Genomic DNA, 18,974 nt, shown 5'->3' on the forward strand with positions numbered 1-18,974 from the left:
TACTTGGTGACGTGGTATGCTAGGTCTATTATCTTAGGGTGCTGGAGTAATGGGAAGTACGTTGCTCAATCCAATGGAACGCTGGTTGCGAATGGAGCGGGTCCTTCTTTTTTCCCTCCATAATATGTGGCAAGGTTCACTGCAGGTGGCTGCATCGATCTCTCCCACGTCCTCTTAACTGTAGTGACTGGTGCTGGTTGTACTACTTCATGGGATTGACTTGGTTGCTGTATTCTAATCCCATTGGTATTGTGCGTTGTTCCACGCCCAGACAATGTCTCCTCCCCGAAGTCATTATTGTCCCATACGAGTGTGACATGCTTGCCCGCCTGAATGATTGATGGAAGAGCATCCTCTCCACGATGTAGTTCTTGGTTAGCCAGTGCAGTGTCATGATTTAAGACGACAGAGTTTGAGACGCAGTAACCAAACCCGTTCAGTAGGCTGATTAATTGGGCTGAACCTGAGAGATGACGTACTGTCATTGAAAGTGACAAATGTTTGGGCATCTGTTTCCTTCCCTTTGATTGGAGGTATATGATGTCCTGTGCAATTGTGAGAATTCTTCTATGTATTGTAGATTCTATCTTTACAAACTCATCAGAATCAGGTTCGTCCGACACTCCCACCATCCATGCAATAAAGTTATAGAGACAGGGAGGTACAATTGCTTCTGCGGCATTTGTTGTCAGGTGCTCAGAGGTTGGGGGCCATGGCATATTTGGCTTGATCTCATCTATTGCATTTCTCAATTGTAGCGCAGTGAAGTAGTGTTCTCTAAGGTTATTCTCAGTATACCCAGGTTGCTTTGGTGGGGTTGGTTCAGAGTCGGATGTTTGTTCTGTCTCTGTTGTGTCATCACCTGAACCATGCATGGTTTCTTGCAACACTTTCTTTTCTTCAACCAGCACTTCAGTGGAGATGTCATTAACATACACAAGGTGTCCTTGGCAGCGCATATACGGGGTTAGAAAGCATAGTTGTGGAAATATTTTCATCACTCTTGTCTTGAGAAAGCCACTTTTGTAGTTTGATTCTATTCCGTGTGTTGCTTTGATTTGTTTCATGAACATGTCATTAAGTCGTTTCAGTCTGTAGATTTCCTTGTTGTCTATTATAAGATCCTTGACTGTTGCACCAAATAATGTGTATGCTTCTGAGTAGTTGGAGTCTCCTTGTTGCTCTGCATTAGGTGTTGTTGCTAGCTTGCCTAAATACCGGGTATACTCCTTGTAGCAGCGACCATGGTATTTTACCTCTATCGCAACACAATCGCGGTCTTGAATTTGAAGCAGCAGGTTTGTATTGTTGTTGTCTTTAGCGGCTTGCTGCAGTCTTGGTGCCTCAATTGTTGAGCACCTTTTAGAGGCTCTTTTCTTCATCCCCTTTTGCCTGTATTGATTGTTCTCTCTTTCTGACAAAGGATGCATATATTACAACATGCATTTTAAAAAAAAGGATGGATGCATATATTAAGGAAAAGGAAAAAGGATTAAGGAAAAATTATTAAGGAATTATTAAGGAAAAAAAGGAAAAGGATGCATATATTAGGCAACACATATTGGGATCTGGCTGAACATTTGGGCTTGCCTAAGCTGGAGCGTAGAGCACGTTTCTTGACTGGTTGTGGGCCTTTATGCACCTTGTCAATGTTGACGTTGATGTCATTGCATGTTGAAGCTGCAATAAATACACATAAAAGAAAACAATTAAAATTATGTGAGTTTAAAATGTCTAGACCTCAAGTCATGGTTAGCCCGACTAGATTCCCTCCCCCCCCCCCCCCCACCCCTTCCTCAGACTTCCTTTTAAAAATTTATTTGTTTCACCTCGGCCCTACCTCCTTGCATAAATATTGGACAGTTCCTTCAATTCAAAATCGTTCGACTACACACAAAATCATTTTACATATACCTCACAAAAAAAAAAATCAAACTAAGTTTTGAAGCATTGTCATGATTTATTATTCAAGTTATTCAACCTACCAGTATTGGCTGCATTTTCTTCTCTCTTTTTCATGCTGCTTTGCACCCTGCTCACTCGTTGTTTATCGGTAAATCGTGAATAACACACTTGATGAAACGCTGCATCATGCGGTATAGCTATAGCAGGTATTGTTACCATACTGTTGCCACGTTCGCCGAATTCGTCAGCGTGGTTCTTCACGAAATTTCTCGCAATTTCAGCTTGATCACCTTCTAAATTCTGCCACGTAAGAACAAATTGCAAATATCGTGGCCATGTTATATCACTAAAAGGTATTAAACTTGATCTTTTGGCCGGAGAAATGCACATATAACAACGTTTCTCGCTCCCACCCTCGTCACCGTAGCTGCTACTGGAGGCCGCCATTTTGTTTACTCGCAGCCGGACGCCCAGACATCGTTCGTAGCGCGAATAAGCGCGATCCTCATTGGTCAATACATCGAAATGCGTTCGAGGCTAAACGGAGATTTTGGAAATAAAATTATAAATTTCAACATTATATTACAGACTAACGTACCAGAATCTGACTTGTGAAAAGTCATGAACATTATTTCTTAATTTTTTCTATATTATCATGCCAATTTGATGCCCACCCGATTTTCAGGTCACGAAATGAAATGAAAAATTGGAACACCTGGCAGTCTATTCCTTCCGTCCATGGTACACGGAATCTTGTGGTGAGGCTGTTGCCCTGAAACAACTTGCTTTCGTCTCCTGGAAAGCAAATCCAACGGAAGGAAATCTAATTTCCTTTCACAAAGCCCAAAACAAGTGTGTGTCCACCCTCAGGAGAGCCAGGAAACAATATCTCACCGTTCTCAAGACCGAACTCTCTTATCTGTCTCCCTCTTCCAAATCCTGGTGGCGTCTGGTCAAATCTGTTTCTGGTGTTTGTTCCCCCTCCATCCCCTCCCTCACCTCAAACGGCTTAACGGCTGACTCCGCACGTGAAAAAGCTGAATGCCTCAACTCTGTGTTTGCCTCTAAATCTTGTGTCCCAAACCCATCCCTCTCTGTACCCACCGTACCCAGTCGTACCCAACTGCTCCTGGACTCTGTGTCCTTTCCTCCTGACAAGGTGGAAAAGTTTCTGTCAACCCTCGACTCTGATTCTGCAACTGGTCCTGACGGCATCAGCCCACGGGTCCTAAAATCATGTGCTTCCGCTCTTTCACTCCCTCTTTCTGGTCTCTTCACCCTCTCTTTTGCTCAAGGTCATCTGCCATCTGCTTGGAAATCAGCCAACATCACCGCTTTGCACAAAAAAGGTGAAAAAACAGATCCCAGCAACTACAGACCAATCAGCGTTCTCCCAATTATCAGCAAAGTCATGGAATCCATCATTGCTTCAGATATGAAATCTTTCCTCTTCTCCAATGGCTTGATCTCTGATCATCAATTTGGTTTCAGACCTGGTCACTCTACTCTGGACATGCTACTTCTGCTTTCTCAACAATGGATGGAGGTCCTCAACGCCAAACAGGAAATTAGAGCCGTCTCCCTTGACATTTCACGTGCCTTCGATACGGTCTGGCACCCTGCTCTGCTCACCAAACTCTCCTCCTTTGGTATCCATGGAAATCTCCACGCATGGCTGGCGGACTTCCTCTCTGGTCGTAGTCAACGTGTGGCCCTGAATGCGTTTCTCTCATCTCCTCTTCCTGTTCAGGCTGGAGTTCCCCAAGGTAGTGTTCTGGGCCCTGTGCTTTTTCTGGTCTTCATCAATGATCTCTCTGACTCTCTTGAAAATCCTCTCTATCTCTTTGCTGACGACTCTACTCTCTGTCGCTCCATTCCTCATCCCTCAGATCGGCAGTCTGCAGCCTCCTCACTCTCTGCAGACCTGGACAAAATCACAGACTGGGCAAACAAATGGAACATGTCTTTCAATCCTGATAAATCTCACACTCTTATGATTTCTCTCCGAAAAGACCGACTGGAAAACCCTCCCATCCACTTTCTGAATAATCCTCTCCAAGAAGTTCTGTCACTCAAGCTTTTGGGTCTCACTATTTGCCATGATCTTTCCTGGGAAAACCACATTTCAAATCTGGCCTCCAAAGCCAGTCGCCGACTGGGCATCCTCCGTCGTGCGAAGTCCTTCCTTGGCACACCTGAGCTCCTCACCACATACAAGGCTTTCCTCCACAGCTCTATGGAATACTGCTCTCCCCTCTGGTCTGGTGCTCCTGCCTCACACCTAGCCCGTCTTCACGCTGTTGAAACCAAAGCGTTCAGAATCATTGGAATCTCCCGCGATGAAGCTAACTCCAAGGGCCTTTCACTCACTCACCGCAGACAGGTTGGTGGTCTTTCCATCTTCTACCGACTCCTCTCTGGCCTTGCCCCCCCAGCCCTCTCTGGGCTCTGTCCCCCAAATATTCCTACAGGTCGCACAAGATCTGCCTGCAACCCTCTTATGGTTAAACTGCCAAAATCAAGACTTTCTGCTCACCTTCACTCCTTCATTCCTCTTTTCTCCCGCCTCTGGAACAAACTCCCTCACTCTCTTCAATCCCACTCCACCCTCCAGGTCTTTAAAACAGCTGTTCACCACCATCTCTTATCTTCCCCCATCCAAAACCGTGATCTTTTCTACCCCCGCTAATTTCGGTCCCCTTGTGTTTTATACTTCTCCCACCTCCCCCCCCCCCCTTCCCACGCCTCCTGCCCCCAAGCCCTCTCCCTCCCACACTTCTCCCTGCTCTCAAATGTTGTGGTTGTGTGCTTCCCCTTCTCTCCCTATCTTGTCTTCCGCTCCCTCTTTTTGTATATTTTGTTTGTCTGGTTGATTTGTTTGTGAAATAAATGTTAGCTCTTTCACGAGCCTCGATTCAGTATACAAAAAAAAAAGAAAAAAAAAAAGCGGATTTCACGATATATGCGTGGAAGGACCAAAGAAGAAGAAGAAGCTGGAAGCTTTTACCTGACGTGATCTCCAAGCAATCTTCAACCCTGCAAAAGTAACTCAATCGAAAACGGCTTAATGTACAAAATAAACGCCGGCTTTATTAAACGGAATGCTGGTAACAAGGAAAACGCGACGCTCAAATAAATAACGTCCTAAATTAGGACGTCCCCACACCAGACTTGCCATCGGAAGAAGGGATAATTTAAATGAAAAGAACTGTGGGCTTAGCTCAATCACTCGGGGTCCGTCTGCTCATCCGGTCCTTTGTGCGCAGTCTGGATGCGGCTCTGTGCTTGGCGGGAAGAAGGCCACCCGGTCGTTGGTGCGAACCTCTCGTTCCGCGCTGCTAGGCCAGCGTACACTGCAGCGGCAAGCCTTGCTTGTACACTCGTCCCTCGCGCGTGAACACAGGGGAGGAGAATCGTCAGCGCTTCACCGTCTGTTGTTGTCCAACCAGCAAGAGTCCAGGGTTAATCAGAAGAACGAGGCCCGGGTGCGAAGAGATCCAAAAACGAGAGGGACAAAATATCGACCAGCCGTGGTTTTATCAACTGTGGTGTCACGTCATCGGTGCTCCCTTCCAATCAGTCCGTCGCCTCTCGACCTCTAGAATGTTCTTCCTACATCAGTCCTTCACCATTGGCCGAGTGCTTTGTGCTCTCCTCCTCATGCCATCGGTCGGTGGCCAATCAGTCTGTTGCTTCCTTCCACCAATCAGCGGGTCGCTTCTTGCTCCACCCTTTCATTGGTCGACTCCTGCCCAATAGCAAGTCCTTCTGGTCATGGCTTTCAGCCTGCCTGTGCGATGTTTTATCGCCATGTTGGCACAATGCGTGGGCGCTTCCTGCCTGCACTTCCGGTGAGTTTTATTGTGGGGGGGAATTTAATTAGTATGTGTGTGTTTGCTAATAGTGGGCCTTTCCTACTCTACTTGTCTAGTGCATTGCCATAAGGGATGAAGGATAAATCACAAGGTCTCACAAACAGGGGAATTAACATAATCCCTACTCTAGTTAACACAAGGCCATCCTTGTATGACCGCAAATATACGAGCTTAATCCGACATCCGGGCTATACAGGTCCTCTACTTATGTACATCAAAATGGTTCTTCTTCTTCACGACAGTTGGAGCATCATACCTACACAGATCTACCTGATCTATATATCACGCCACCCCAAAATTCATAACAATAATTAAATACTTAACATATGTATACTTAATAATAATAATAATAATAATAATAAAATACCAAAAAAGAACATAAACTCCAAAACAAAAAAAAGAATTAAATACAAAAAAGATACATAATTATAATAATTGTAATATGAATAGTGATAATAAAATACAAAAAAAAAAAGAAACAAAAATACAAAAAAAATAAGAGCCAAGGGACCCAGAACACACAAAAGGCCCTGAAGACCCAAGAGGCCCTGAAGACCGTAAAAGACCCCAAAGACACAAAATACCCCAATGTAGGTTAGGCCAATGAAGCCTTTGTCGCTCCTGTGTGAAGCGGGGCCATCGCCGTAAAATATAAAACACACAGGAAATGGCGCATTGTGCTGAGGCGCGGCGGTGATGGTCATGGTCATTTAACCCTCGACCAGGCAAAGATCCCCGGAGGGTTAAACAACACGTAAAGGTCTGTACTGTAGTTGTGTCCTTCATCTAAGTATTCTAATCATAGACTGACATCTGCAAACAGAGTGGACCAATTGCTTAAACCCACTTTGTGCTTTGCACGCAGGGTAAGTCGGTAGGGTAAGCATTCAAATTATTTGTCGGAAATGTATTTTGACGTTTATTACCTCTGCCATCGAAGGTGCACAGAGGTTATGTTTTCACCCCTGTCTGTCTGTATGTCTGTGAGCAGGATATACCTCAAAAGTTATAGATGGATTTGGACGAAATTTGGTGGATTGTTTGGGTGGGTGACAAGGAGGAGTTCATTAGATTTTGATGAAGATCCAGATGGTGCAATAATTTCAGTGATTCTTCACCTGTTTTCTGTTATTTGATTTGAAAGTGGACAGATTGGGTTTGTGCTGAGGGAGAAAAAAGTGATTTCCTGTTTCAAATAATTTTTAGTTTTCTTTGACTGTCAGACAGGCCGAGTGACTCGAAAAAATAATTACCTCCTTCCTCTGCCAATTTCAGAGCCCAAGCAGGGCCGGCGCCAGACTATTTTGCGTCCTAGGCAAGGCCAGCTAATTGCAACCCTCCCACCCCCCAAAAAAATTGGCAACTTCGATTATTAAAAACAGATGTTTTGTAGAAAAAAATAAAAGGCAGAAAACTTGAAACTGCTAAATTTATTTTAAATTGCAAGAATAAGTACCGTAAGATGCCAACAGCACCAATATTAAAGGCGCAATTTCCAATAATATGACAGTGGCCCTGTTACCCCACGCTTTGGGGCAAATGGCTTTTCACTTAAAAAAAATATGGCACTCCATGTGGTTTGCAATGCAAAATAAAGAAAGTGGTCCTTTTCTGAGTGTGTGAATGGAAATTACAGATAAACAAAACAGTTTTTGGTTTGAGCAAGAAGTTTTAGATATACAAAATCAAAATTTTAAATAATCAATCTTTGAGTACACTGGTCAACAAAATTTTAAATGTTTTATGGTTCTAGTATATTTTGAGGTGATTCTCACCAAAATTAACCTGTGGAGTTCGATTATGATATCCAATTTTCACGAGCACATCCAGTTTTTGAGAACCAGTATACCATAGGAATACCACTTCATTTGAAATTCACAAACCTCCTGTTGACCCTGAGAAGGTATTCTTACCACCACTTCATTTGAAACTTGGTTTGATGAAAAACTTTGTGAAGGCCATTGATCAAGATGGTGCTGGCTTCCACCACTTGCTAATGAAATTCCAAGGCATTGTATCTGAGGCCAAAGTAAAGGCGGGTGTTTTCAATGGTCCTCAAATTCGTCTTGCACTCACTAATCATGACTTTGTAACGAGACTATCTGAGCTGGAAAGCGTTGCTTGGGATAGCTTTGTGGCCCTTGCCAACAATTACCTTGGAAATTTTCGAGCACCAAATTATGAAAAGCTTGTGGACAAGATGTTGAAGAGTTACCAGGCGCTCGGTGCTCGAATGTCACTCAAGATACATTTCTTCCATTCTCATCTGGACTTCTTTCCACAAAATCTTGGCGATGTCAGTGATGAACATGGAGAAAGGTTTCACCAGGAAATTGCCATCATGGAGACTCGATATCAAGGCCGATTCAATCCAAACATGATGGGCGACTACTGTTGGACTTTACAGCGTGAAAGTGATTGCTCCGACAAACGCAAAAGTAAAGTTCAGAAGCACTTTTAATGTGATGTAAATAAAAACCTTACGTTCATATTATTTTTTGTGACAATAAATAAACTTATTGAGACTTAATCAAGAAATGAGGCAGAGAGTTAATTATTTGAGGCAGAGTTAAAAAAATAATTATTTCCCTTTCTCCACGTGTGCTGTTGTCCCATCGTGTGCTTCTGTCCACGTGCAGTCTCACCCCGCCCCCATTATCTCCTTGCCTTCCACCTTTTGCCCTGTTCATGTGACTCGTGGTTGTCCCTCGAAGCCCTCTCCCCATTGGTATGTTTGTGAATATAAGATTGTTCTTCACGGTTCTGGTTAAATATGTTTAAACTTTCCCCTGCAGTGTTTTATTCAGTGGTATATTACAACATGCTGTTTTTCTTCCTATTTAAAAGGCTTTTTTCAATTCCCTCTTCAACTCATTCCACTTCAAAAAAATATTCAATCTCTTACAATTCAATCTCACTCCATGCTCTAAATTTACATTCATTCCACCCCTCCTCCATCGTTCTTAAACGGATTGCTAACTTGAAAATCACAATTTGTTATAAATGTTCGTCTTTCATTAATCATCCACTTTATAAACTCCCCCCTTGCCCCTCCCCTCCCCTCCAAATCTCCCCCCTTGCCCCTCCCCTCCTAAACTCCCCCCTTGCCCCTCCCCTCCTAAACTCCCTCCTCGTCCCTCCCATTCAAAACTCCCTCCCAACCCCTCCCCTTCAAATCTCCCCCTTACCACCCCTCTCCAATTCTCCCCCTCCCCCTCCTCCTCAAAGCTGCCTCCTCCCCCCTCCTCCTCAAAGCTGCTTCCTCCCCACTTCCTCTCCCTTCTATCTCATACCTCCACCTCCCCCAACCTTCTACTTTCCTCTGCCCCCCCCCCCCCCCTCAAACAACCCCACACTGTGCCTCATCCCATCACCATCAAACCATTTGTCCTCCTCATCCTTCCCTTTCTTGTAACTCTTCTATAATCTCTGACACACTATCAACTGCTCTCCCTACCTCCCCTCTCATCCTTCATCTGACCTTACCCCTCCCCTGTCCTGCACCCGATGCTCCCCCTCTCTCCTCATTAACGGTATGGACCTCAAACATCCGGGGCCTTCGCTCAAACCTGATTGATCTCTCCATTCAGGTTGCTTCTGACAATCCAGACTTGATCTGCTTAACAGAAACTTTCCTCCTTCAAGATGTCTCTGATTCCTTAATATCTCTTCCTGGTTACTTCCTCCTTCCTCCTCCGGTATGATAGACCTGAGCCTCGTCCTGGTAGTGGGGTGGCTATCTTTATCAAAATCTCTCTTCCTCACTCTCCTTGCACTGCCCTCTCTCCACCTCACCCTCAGGAGTACATCTGGCTATGGCTTCCTCTCCGCTCCCACCTTTTGTTCATATGTGTTCTGTACCGTTCTCTAAACAGTGATGACTTTATTTACATTTTGCTGTCGGACAACATGGACCAACTTCTATCAACTCATCCAAACTCTCTCTTCGTCATATGTGGCGACTTCAACTGTCATCATGCCAGCTGGCTGGGTATGGGTTCCTCTCTCACCAGCCATGGCACCTCAGCAAAGGAATTCTGCGACTCATTGGGACTGACACAATCTGTCAAATTCCCGACCCAGATCTCAGTCAATGGAGTATCTTCTCTTCTAGACTTGGTTATGACAAACTTCCATGCAAATGTCTGCTGCTCTTTTTCTGTTCCAATCGGTTCTTGTGATCATGTGCTTGTTAAAGTGGACATCTCTCTGGCCATTCTCAGAGAGCTTCCTCAGCGTCGACGAGTCTGGCATTTCACTCAGGCCGACGGGCACGGGCTGCAAGCAGCCATCAATCATCTGGACTGGTCTCCCATCTCGACTGTCTCTGACATCAATTCTTCCTGGGAATTCTTCCAAAGCAAACTGCTCTCTCTCATGCACAGATTTATCCCATCTCGTCTTCAGTTGTCTTAACCTTCCTCACGTCCATGGTACACTGAATCTTGTGGTGAAGCAGTCGCCCTGAAACAACTTGCCTTTACCTCTTGGAAGGCAAATCCAACTGAAGGCAATCTCAGTTCCTTCCACCAAGCTCGGAACAAGTATGTGTCTACCCTCAGGAGTGCCAGGAAGCACTATGTCTCCACACTCAAGATTGAACTGTCAAACCTGCCTCCTTCCTCCAAATCCTGGTGGTGTTTGTTCCCCCTCCATCCCCTCCCTCACCTCAAATGGCTGCACAGTTGACTCCGCACATGAAAAAGCTGAATGCCTCAACTCTGTGTTTGCCTCGAAATCTTGTGTCCCAACCCCATCCCTCTCTGTACCCACCGTACCCAGTCGTACCCAGCTGCTCCTGGACTCTGTGTCCTTTCCTCCTGACAAGGTGGAAAAGTTTCTGTCAACCCTCGACTCTGATTCTGCAACTGGACCTGACGGCATCAGCCCACGGGTCCTAAAATCATGTTCTTCCGCTCTTTCACTCCCTCTCTCTGTTCTCTTCACCCTCTCTTTTGCTCAAGGTCATCTTCCATCTGCTTGGAAATCTGCCAACATCACCGCTTTGCACAAAAAAGGTGCAAAAACAGATCCCAGCAACTACAGACCAATCAGCCTTCTCCCAATTATCAGCAAAGTCATGGAATCCATCATTGCTTCAGATATGAAATCTTTCCTCTTCTCCAATGGCTTGATCTCTGATCATCAATTTGGTTTCAGACCTGGACACTCCACTCTGGACATGCTGCTTCTGCTTTCTCAACAATGGATGGAGGTCCTCAATGCCAAACAGGAAATTAGAGCAGTCTCCCTTGACATATCACGTGCCTTCGATACGGTCTGGCACCCCGCTCTGCTCACCAAACTCTCCTCTTTTGGTATCCATGGAAATCTCCACGCATGGCTGGCGGACTTCCTCTCTAGTCGTAGTCAACGTGTGGCCCTGAATGGGTTTCCCTCATCTCCTCTTCCTGTTCAGGCTGGAGTTCCCCAAGGCAGTGTTCTGGGCCCTGTGCTTTTTCTGGTCTTCATCAATGATCTCTCTGACTCTCTTGAAAATCCTCTCTATCTCTTTGCTGACGACTCTACTCTCTGTCGCTCCATTCTTCATCCCTCATCCCTCAGATCGGCAGGCTGCAGCCTCCTCACTCTCTGCAGACCTTGACAAAACCACAGACTGGGCAAACAAGTGGAACATGTCTTTCAATCCTGACAAATCTCACACTCTTACGATGTCTCTCCGAAAAGACCGACTGGACAACCCTCCCATCCACTTTCTGAATAATCCTCTCCAATAAGTTCTGTCACTCAAGCTTTTGGGTCTCACTATCTCCCATGATCTTTCCTGGGAAAACCACATTTCAAATCTGGCCTCCAAAGCCAGTCGCCGACTGGGCATCCTCCGTCGTGCGAAGTCCTTCCTTGGCACACCTGAGCTCCTCACCACATACAAGGCTTTCATCCGCAGCTCAATGGAGTACTGCTCTCCCCTCTGGGCTGGTGCTCCTGCCTCACACCTAGCTCGCCTTCACGCTGTTGAAACCAAAGCATTCAGAATCATTGGAATCTCCCGCGATGAAGCTAACTCCAAGGGCCTCTCACTCACTCACCGCAGGCAGGTTGGTGGTCTTTCGGTCTTCTACCGACTCCTCTCTGGCCTTGCCCTCACAGCTCTCTCTGGGCTCTGTCCCGCAAATATTCCTACAGGTCGCACAAGATCTGCCTGCAACCCTCTTATGGTTAAACTGCCAAAATCAAGACTCTCTGCTCACCTTCACTCCTTCATTCCTCTTTTCTCCCACCTCTGGAACAAACTCCCTCACTCTCTTCAATCCCACTCCACCCTCCAAGTCTTTAAAACAGCTGTTCACCACCATCTCTTATCTTCCCCCATCCAAAACCTTGATCTTTTCTACCCCCGCTAATTTCACCCCAATTCCACTTTTTTGAAATACCAACTTCTGTCCAGGAAGTCCTTGGTGTCCTTGTGTTTTACACTTCTCCCTCCCCCCCCCCGCCCCCCTTCCCATGCCTCCTCCCCACGGGCCCTCTCCCTTCCACACATCTCCCTGCTCTCGGATGTTGTGTTTGTGTGCCTCCCCTTCTCTCCCCATCTTGTCTTCCGCTCCCTCTTTTTGGGTATTTTGTTTGTCTGGTTGATTTGTTTGTGAAGTAAATGTTAGCTCTTTCACGAGCCTCGATTCAGTATACAAAAAAAACAAAAAAAAAAAAAAAACAGACAGACAGAGGTGAAAGCACATCGACCTTCCGTGGCATAGGTAATTACATCCTCTTCTTCCTCAAGCTGATCACTGTGAACATTTAAACTTTGATGATAAATTAATTTGTCTATGGGGTCAGCTGTAGGCTTCACCAGGAACATTAATTATCTCAGAGTTGCAGATAATTCTGGAGGCACACTTTTCAACATTTTTGTCAAACATCATTGCAGTGCCTCTCAGTTCCCTTCACAAGCAGATTACCCTCACATCATCACTCATGAAATCACCAACATCTCTCCATCTCACATTACAAAGTCTCAAAATATTAAACTTCCCTTCTGCATTTATTTTGTGATGTTCTCAGGTTTCTCGTCCTGAACCATTTGATATTTGAGTCATAAAACTAGGTGAAATAGCAAAGGTGGATGGCTGCCTGTTGCCCTTCTCATGGTTTATACTCGAGTGTTTCTTTCTCCGAGGTAGTTGCCTTCACCATGGATAAGCCCTCCTTCCCAGAGCAGTGTGGTTTTAAAGTGTCAGAGGTTCTGCTTTCGCACCTCTATTATTATCCCCTATTGGACTTGGTCCAAAACGAGGGCTTCTGGATTGGATCTTGTCCATCTGTCCGTCTGTCTGTCTGTCTGTTCTTCATTCCGTGTGTGCGTGCATGCGTCCGCAACGATATATCAGCCATGTATGGACCGATTTTGTTCATACTTGGCATAAAGACAATACATGATGGCATACATAAGCACATCATTTTGTTTCGTGATGAGATCAAAGATGGCTGACTGGCGGCCATTTTAGTTGTAAAAACCCCGATGTTGAACATGTCCTCAACTATTTCTCGGACATGCATTTACCGATCTCGTTAAAACGTGCCATACATATAATGAATGATGGCTTACATATGCATGTCATTGTTTTTCGAGATCAGATCCAAGATGGCCGATTGGCGGCCATTTCATTAGTTAAACGTGTCCATGACCATTTATTGGCCATGCATGGATCGATTTTGTTCAAACTTGGCACAAAGACAATTGACATGAGAGTAACATATAAAGAAGATTTTGTTTTGCAATCTGACCAAAGTTGGCTGATTGGTGGCCTTTCACTCCATACAGCAAAATTGCTAAGACCACGAGGGGCTCTGAAATGTTTTGTCTTTTTATTTTTGTTTGTTTAAATATGGTCAGTGTGGGATGCTAGGTGGTAGGAGTTTGGCTAGGTGAGGTTATTTGAGATGCTGTCCATCGAGATATCCTATCTCTATGAACATAATCAACCCAAGGATTATATGTCAGATTATACCTTAATCATTTTTGTTGCTAGAATTTTCTTTTCTGATATCAAAGCTATAGTGTATATTTCTGTATATATCCCTTTTGTTTCCCTCTGCCCACATTGTGCCTTACAATGAATAATCCAATCTTAATCTTCTCTCATAATTATTCTCTACTCCATTCCAACATCATTGTTGCTTCAATTAAATAAAATATCCAAATCGTAAGCTGCTCTACCAATTGATAGCGGAGGCTCCACGATGACGAGGAAGTAGTGATGGGTGGTAGATGATGGAGCCATGGCAGGGATAGTCTATCACCTGCATTGGTATAAACTGGGAGCAGTAGGGAAGTACATTGAGCTCTGCCCCCAAGGCTTTATAGGTTTCCAAGACTTCAGGGATTACTTGGCCCTTGACACGCCAGCGTGCTAGTTTGAAGACTGGCACACCATCCTTCTCTGCCGCAGTACCTGCCCACCAGCATCGGTTTGATAAATAGGTAGTAAAGATGCTGAAATCGATTTGGCATATCAAACAAGAAGTGAAAAGTTTAATATCTTAGCACAACCAAAAAAAAAAAAACATGGTACTCATTTGGCAAAACTGAGAAAGAGGTAAATATTGCATTATGTTTTGATTAAAATGTCAATTCACTTGTTTATCTGGTAAGTAAGCAAATCATCAAATACAGGACATAATCAGTTGGTTAAATTCTTGGATATTCAGATGAAAAAATACTTTTTCGACGAGTCAATTCATTCAAAAATCAATGAGTAAAAGGTTCTTCAAGTGTTCCACAACTTGGTGCATCTCAAATTGGTCAATACTGTTTGTTCAATATAAGAAGGTGGTTCAAGTTCTTCCTGCACTTCCAATTATATAATGACTTTTCGTTCGAGGAAATAACTGAATTGTTTTTCCCTAGTAGTGGGAACTCTATCAGCATGTGTGTAGGAAGCTGCCATCTGATGCATTGCGGGTGGCCATATTGGAGGTGGCAAGCGGTGTATCGTGCTCTGTGGATGAGCGGTGCGAATGCGTTTTTCGTGAAGGAAAGTGCGAAGCTGGCTGAAATTCACAGAATACTTACGAGACAGTTTTTGGATGATAATCTCTCAAGAAGAAGTGTGTTTACATGGGCTAGAAAGTACAAAGATGGCAGAGACTTAGTCGATGATCTTCCACTTTTAACATGTTCTGGTGACGGCTATAACTCCTGCTAATATCCAGAGAATCGATCAACTTATCTTGAGCAATTGAACAACTTGTCATGATGTTGCAGAAGAAGTTGGAATCCGTATCAGGAGTGGAAAGTGAGTGTTCAAGTTTGGAGTAGAGCTAATACAGTGGCTCCCATGACCCACAAATTTAAAGTGTACGACATCTGTCAGGAAAGTGTTGGCTACAATGGTTTGGGATTGCCAAGGACTGATTCTTTCTTGGCAGAGGAAGAACAATAAATGTCTTGTATTACACAGGGACCTCCTACATAACGACATTCACAATGCAATTCACAGGTGGTGTCCATGAATGCTCCCCAGTGGTGTTGCATCTGTTACATAACAATACAGGACCTCATCTATCTATAATTCCAGTAATCTCTGTGTGTATGTTTGTATGTTTGTATGTTTGTATGTTTGTATGTATGTATGTATGTATGTATGTATGTTTGTCTGTGACCGCTGTTTCTCGACAACTACCGGTCCGATATACTTGAAACTTGCCAGGTATATTGCTGGGGACCCGAGGATGTGCCTTTTCAAGGTTTCATATTAATCAGAGAAGTAGTTACCGAGCTATGTCCAAAAAACGATTCAACCAATCAGAGAGCAGCGAGCTATCACGTGTGCCGAACGTGGCGAACAGACTCTGCCTCGGACGGCACATTTGAGAGCGTATTCATTTATTTCACGTTGGAAAACTATGTTGCCGTTAAACTATGTTTTAAAACTAATTAAAACTAATTTGCGATTCATCGTAACTGCGATTTGCGACCTTCCGGACAGTCAAATGAGGACGTCACTTCCGGACTTACGGATAGTCATAGTGACGCTGAACGTGGCGAGCAGACGCTGCCTCGGACGGCACATTTGAGAGCGTATTCATTTATTTGACGTTGCAATCTGTGTTGATTGTTGTAAGGTACGATCGATTGTAGTACATACATATTTATATTTTGTACATATTCATTACGGGCACGTCACGGGTACGGGTACGGTACGGTACGGGTACGGTACGGGTACGGTTCCGGGTACGGTACGGTTACGGGTACGCCACGTACGGGCACGTCCTCGTCTATCTATAATTCCAGTAATCTCTGTGTGTATGTTTGTATGTTTGTATGTTTGTATGTATGTATGTATGTATGTTTGTCTGTGACCGCTGTTTCTCGACAACTACCGGTCCGATATACTTTAAACTTGCCAGGTATATTGCTGGGGACCCGAGGATGTGCCTTTTCAAGGTTTCATATTAATCGGAGAAGTAGTTACCGAGCTATGGCGATTTAGCCGTTCACCGTTCGCTTTGGCGTTGCGAATGGACCAAACCATTTCATGTAAATAGAGGGGGGGGTTCTGTGGTCGTTGCGAATGGACCAAACCATTTCATGTAAATAGAGGGGGGGGGATTGTCACCGTACTCGCAAGCCGTTCGCCGTTCGCTTTGGCGTTTGCGAATGAACCAAACCATTTCATGTAAATAGAGGGGGGGGGGATATAATTTTAGATATATATATAGTACGGGCATATATATAGTACGGGCATGCCCTAGTATGACAAATGTAACCAGTGCAGATGAGGTGAGAGGTTCTAAACCATTCACCTTATGCAGCCCAGATCTGTCAACATAAGACCTTCACCTCTTTGGGACACTATGGAAACACTTTGATGGCATCAAGTTTGGTAGTGATAAGAAAATGAAGGCCAATGTCCTAAAGTGGATACGTACCCAACCCAAAGACTTCTATGATACTTGTCGTTGTTACGGATCCGTCACTGCCACCATTGTTGTTATTATATACTTGTAGGATTTTTAGTTTCAGGTAATATTATTAAGATTTGTGTGTGACATGGAGATGACTTTAGTAAAAGGTAAAAATAAATGTTTGTGAAGGAGAAAGGAAGACGTGGCAAAGAGGCCGGAAGAGAAGAGAGGAGGAGCTTGGCAGAGGAGGAGACGGCCATGAGAGAGATACAGCCGTGAATCGCATTAAGGCTGCGAGCGGACTTTTTTGATAGTGGTCGCGAATGAGTTGAGGCTTCCCGTGAAAGGGATTGCCCGCGACATCGTCCTATATTGTGATTGCAATTAAACCTGCGTCTCAGGTTTTATTAGCATGCGTGAGTTATTGTTGGAGAAAAATCAAGTGCCTCCAATACAGGCTGATACGCCATTTTGTCCTCGAAGAGACTGTCTACTTGGTGCATCTTGTTTTGTCGTTGGGATTTCCATGTCGACCTCATAGTGTTGATTGCCGTTGGTTCCCATATCGACCTCTCACCTAGTAACTCCTCGTCCTCTGTCGTGCCGATACCTGCCTGTTCTCTGCATGGCTTCACCCAGCGTGGGGATCCCTGCATGGAATTTGGGGAAGGTTACATTCCACTCACACTTGGCGTGTCGTGAGTTTATTGCTTTGAGAGCATTGGGGGAATGATGGTACCATCATATGTATTGTTTATTTGATGCAAGTGATATTTTGATTGTACTTTCTTTCATAGTGTTATTATTGAGTATGTGAGAGTTCTTAATACAATTACTTGTTTTGTTCTACAATTGCATTTGTGTGGCTTCACCATAGTAGGGTGGCTTAGCAAAATTACCGTTACACGGTGGACAAAATCACCAAATTTGGCATGAACACTCCTAATGACCTATTAATCAATATTAGCCGAGGAGCCCTCGCGAATTTTTACGCGTATTCGTGTAAAACCAAAAAATCCAAAATGGCCACCATCCAGTAATTAAAAACACATTTCCCGGGTTATATAAGTCATGGATAGCAAAAAGTGGTATCAAAATATAAATTTTTAGGACACTGAATGTGTATTTTGATATTACAATATCACCAGTAAATTTAAAGGGACATTCAGTGATTTCATGTGAAGGGCGCCCTCAATGTTAGGGGGGGGGGGGGGGAAGCTTTTGGCTTGAATACATTGCTTATAACTCCAGGTCATCAATTATTGCGAATGATAAGCTGTAAACATTGTACCCTGGAAATACAACATTGACATCCTCCTCTAACAGTGCTAGTGCATGTTCGACCCAACTATTTTCCTGGATAAGTGCCTCATTTAAGCAGGTCTTGGTTGGCTCTGTGTTACTCTCAGGTACTTCAATTGCAGCGGTTGTTAAAGCTACAGCAGGGACAAAAGCATAACTGACCGGGAGAGACTGCTGTGTTGCACCAGAAGGGGGTATCATAGTAGGTGGTCTGCTCTCACCAGGATCAGTTTGTGTTGGAAACTGAAAGAGACTAATTCCAGTCCCATGAAAGGAGTCATGTGAAGTGGTTGAGCTAGGGTTATGGTCTAGGTTGTCTAGGGCACCAACAGTAAACAACCCTTTCCGGAGAAAAGCAGGGCATACAACGCCGTCTTCTTCAAATCGCTCACATACAGATGTGGCAATACAGTCCTCAAGGTCCATAACCCTGTCATATGAAATGCTGATACCCATCTGATACAATTGCTGGATGAGTTTCTTGCTTCTTGTCAGTCCATGAATATTGAGACCAATGTAAATGGGGAGAGGTGGCTCACGCTCCAGAGTATGTCTTGTTTCAACAGCTGATTCAGATGGAGTTTTCTTCTTTGTGTTGTAGAGAATGGTCTGTCCTATAGTGAGGCAAGCCTGTGATTCACATCTGTCTTGATCTTTCAAGTTAAGGCCATTAAGTATAAAGGAGACAAGTGATTTGAGGCTTGGGGGCATTGAATTTTCTTGACATTGTGTTGGGAAACAGCCAGTGAATTTGAAGCATTGATGGTTGAAAATGTCTTTGCGGATTATCGTTGCAGCTTTTGCTAGAATCTCAGCGTCTTCTGAGAAATCCCGTTTTTTCAAAGCTTCCTTCAACATATTTCGGTTTCCTTCTTTGAAAACAATAACCGTGTTTCTACCATCGTTCTGTTCCTGTGCCTCTGGGAAGTGTTCCAGCAGTTGATGCTTCAGCCTAGTCTTGTTGACTTCTTTGTGGATACCCATGTCCTGAAGACGATTCACATAGAGTGAATGAATCTC

At 44.3% G+C, this 18,974-nt stretch overlaps 1 protein-coding gene across 1 annotated transcript in view; it reads right to left on the reverse strand.

Moving 5' to 3' along the window:
• The window catches only part of LOC137424777 (uncharacterized), a 675,237-nt gene that overhangs the window by 147,013 nt on the left and 509,250 nt on the right, over nt 1-18,974 (reverse strand). The window lies entirely within an intron of this gene.

This window comes from Myxine glutinosa, chromosome 4 (assembly GCF_964187855.1).
Source record: "Myxine glutinosa chromosome 4, kmMyxGlut1.1, whole genome shotgun sequence".
In the NCBI taxonomy this organism is placed as follows: domain Eukaryota; kingdom Metazoa; phylum Chordata; class Myxini; order Myxiniformes; family Myxinidae; genus Myxine; species Myxine glutinosa.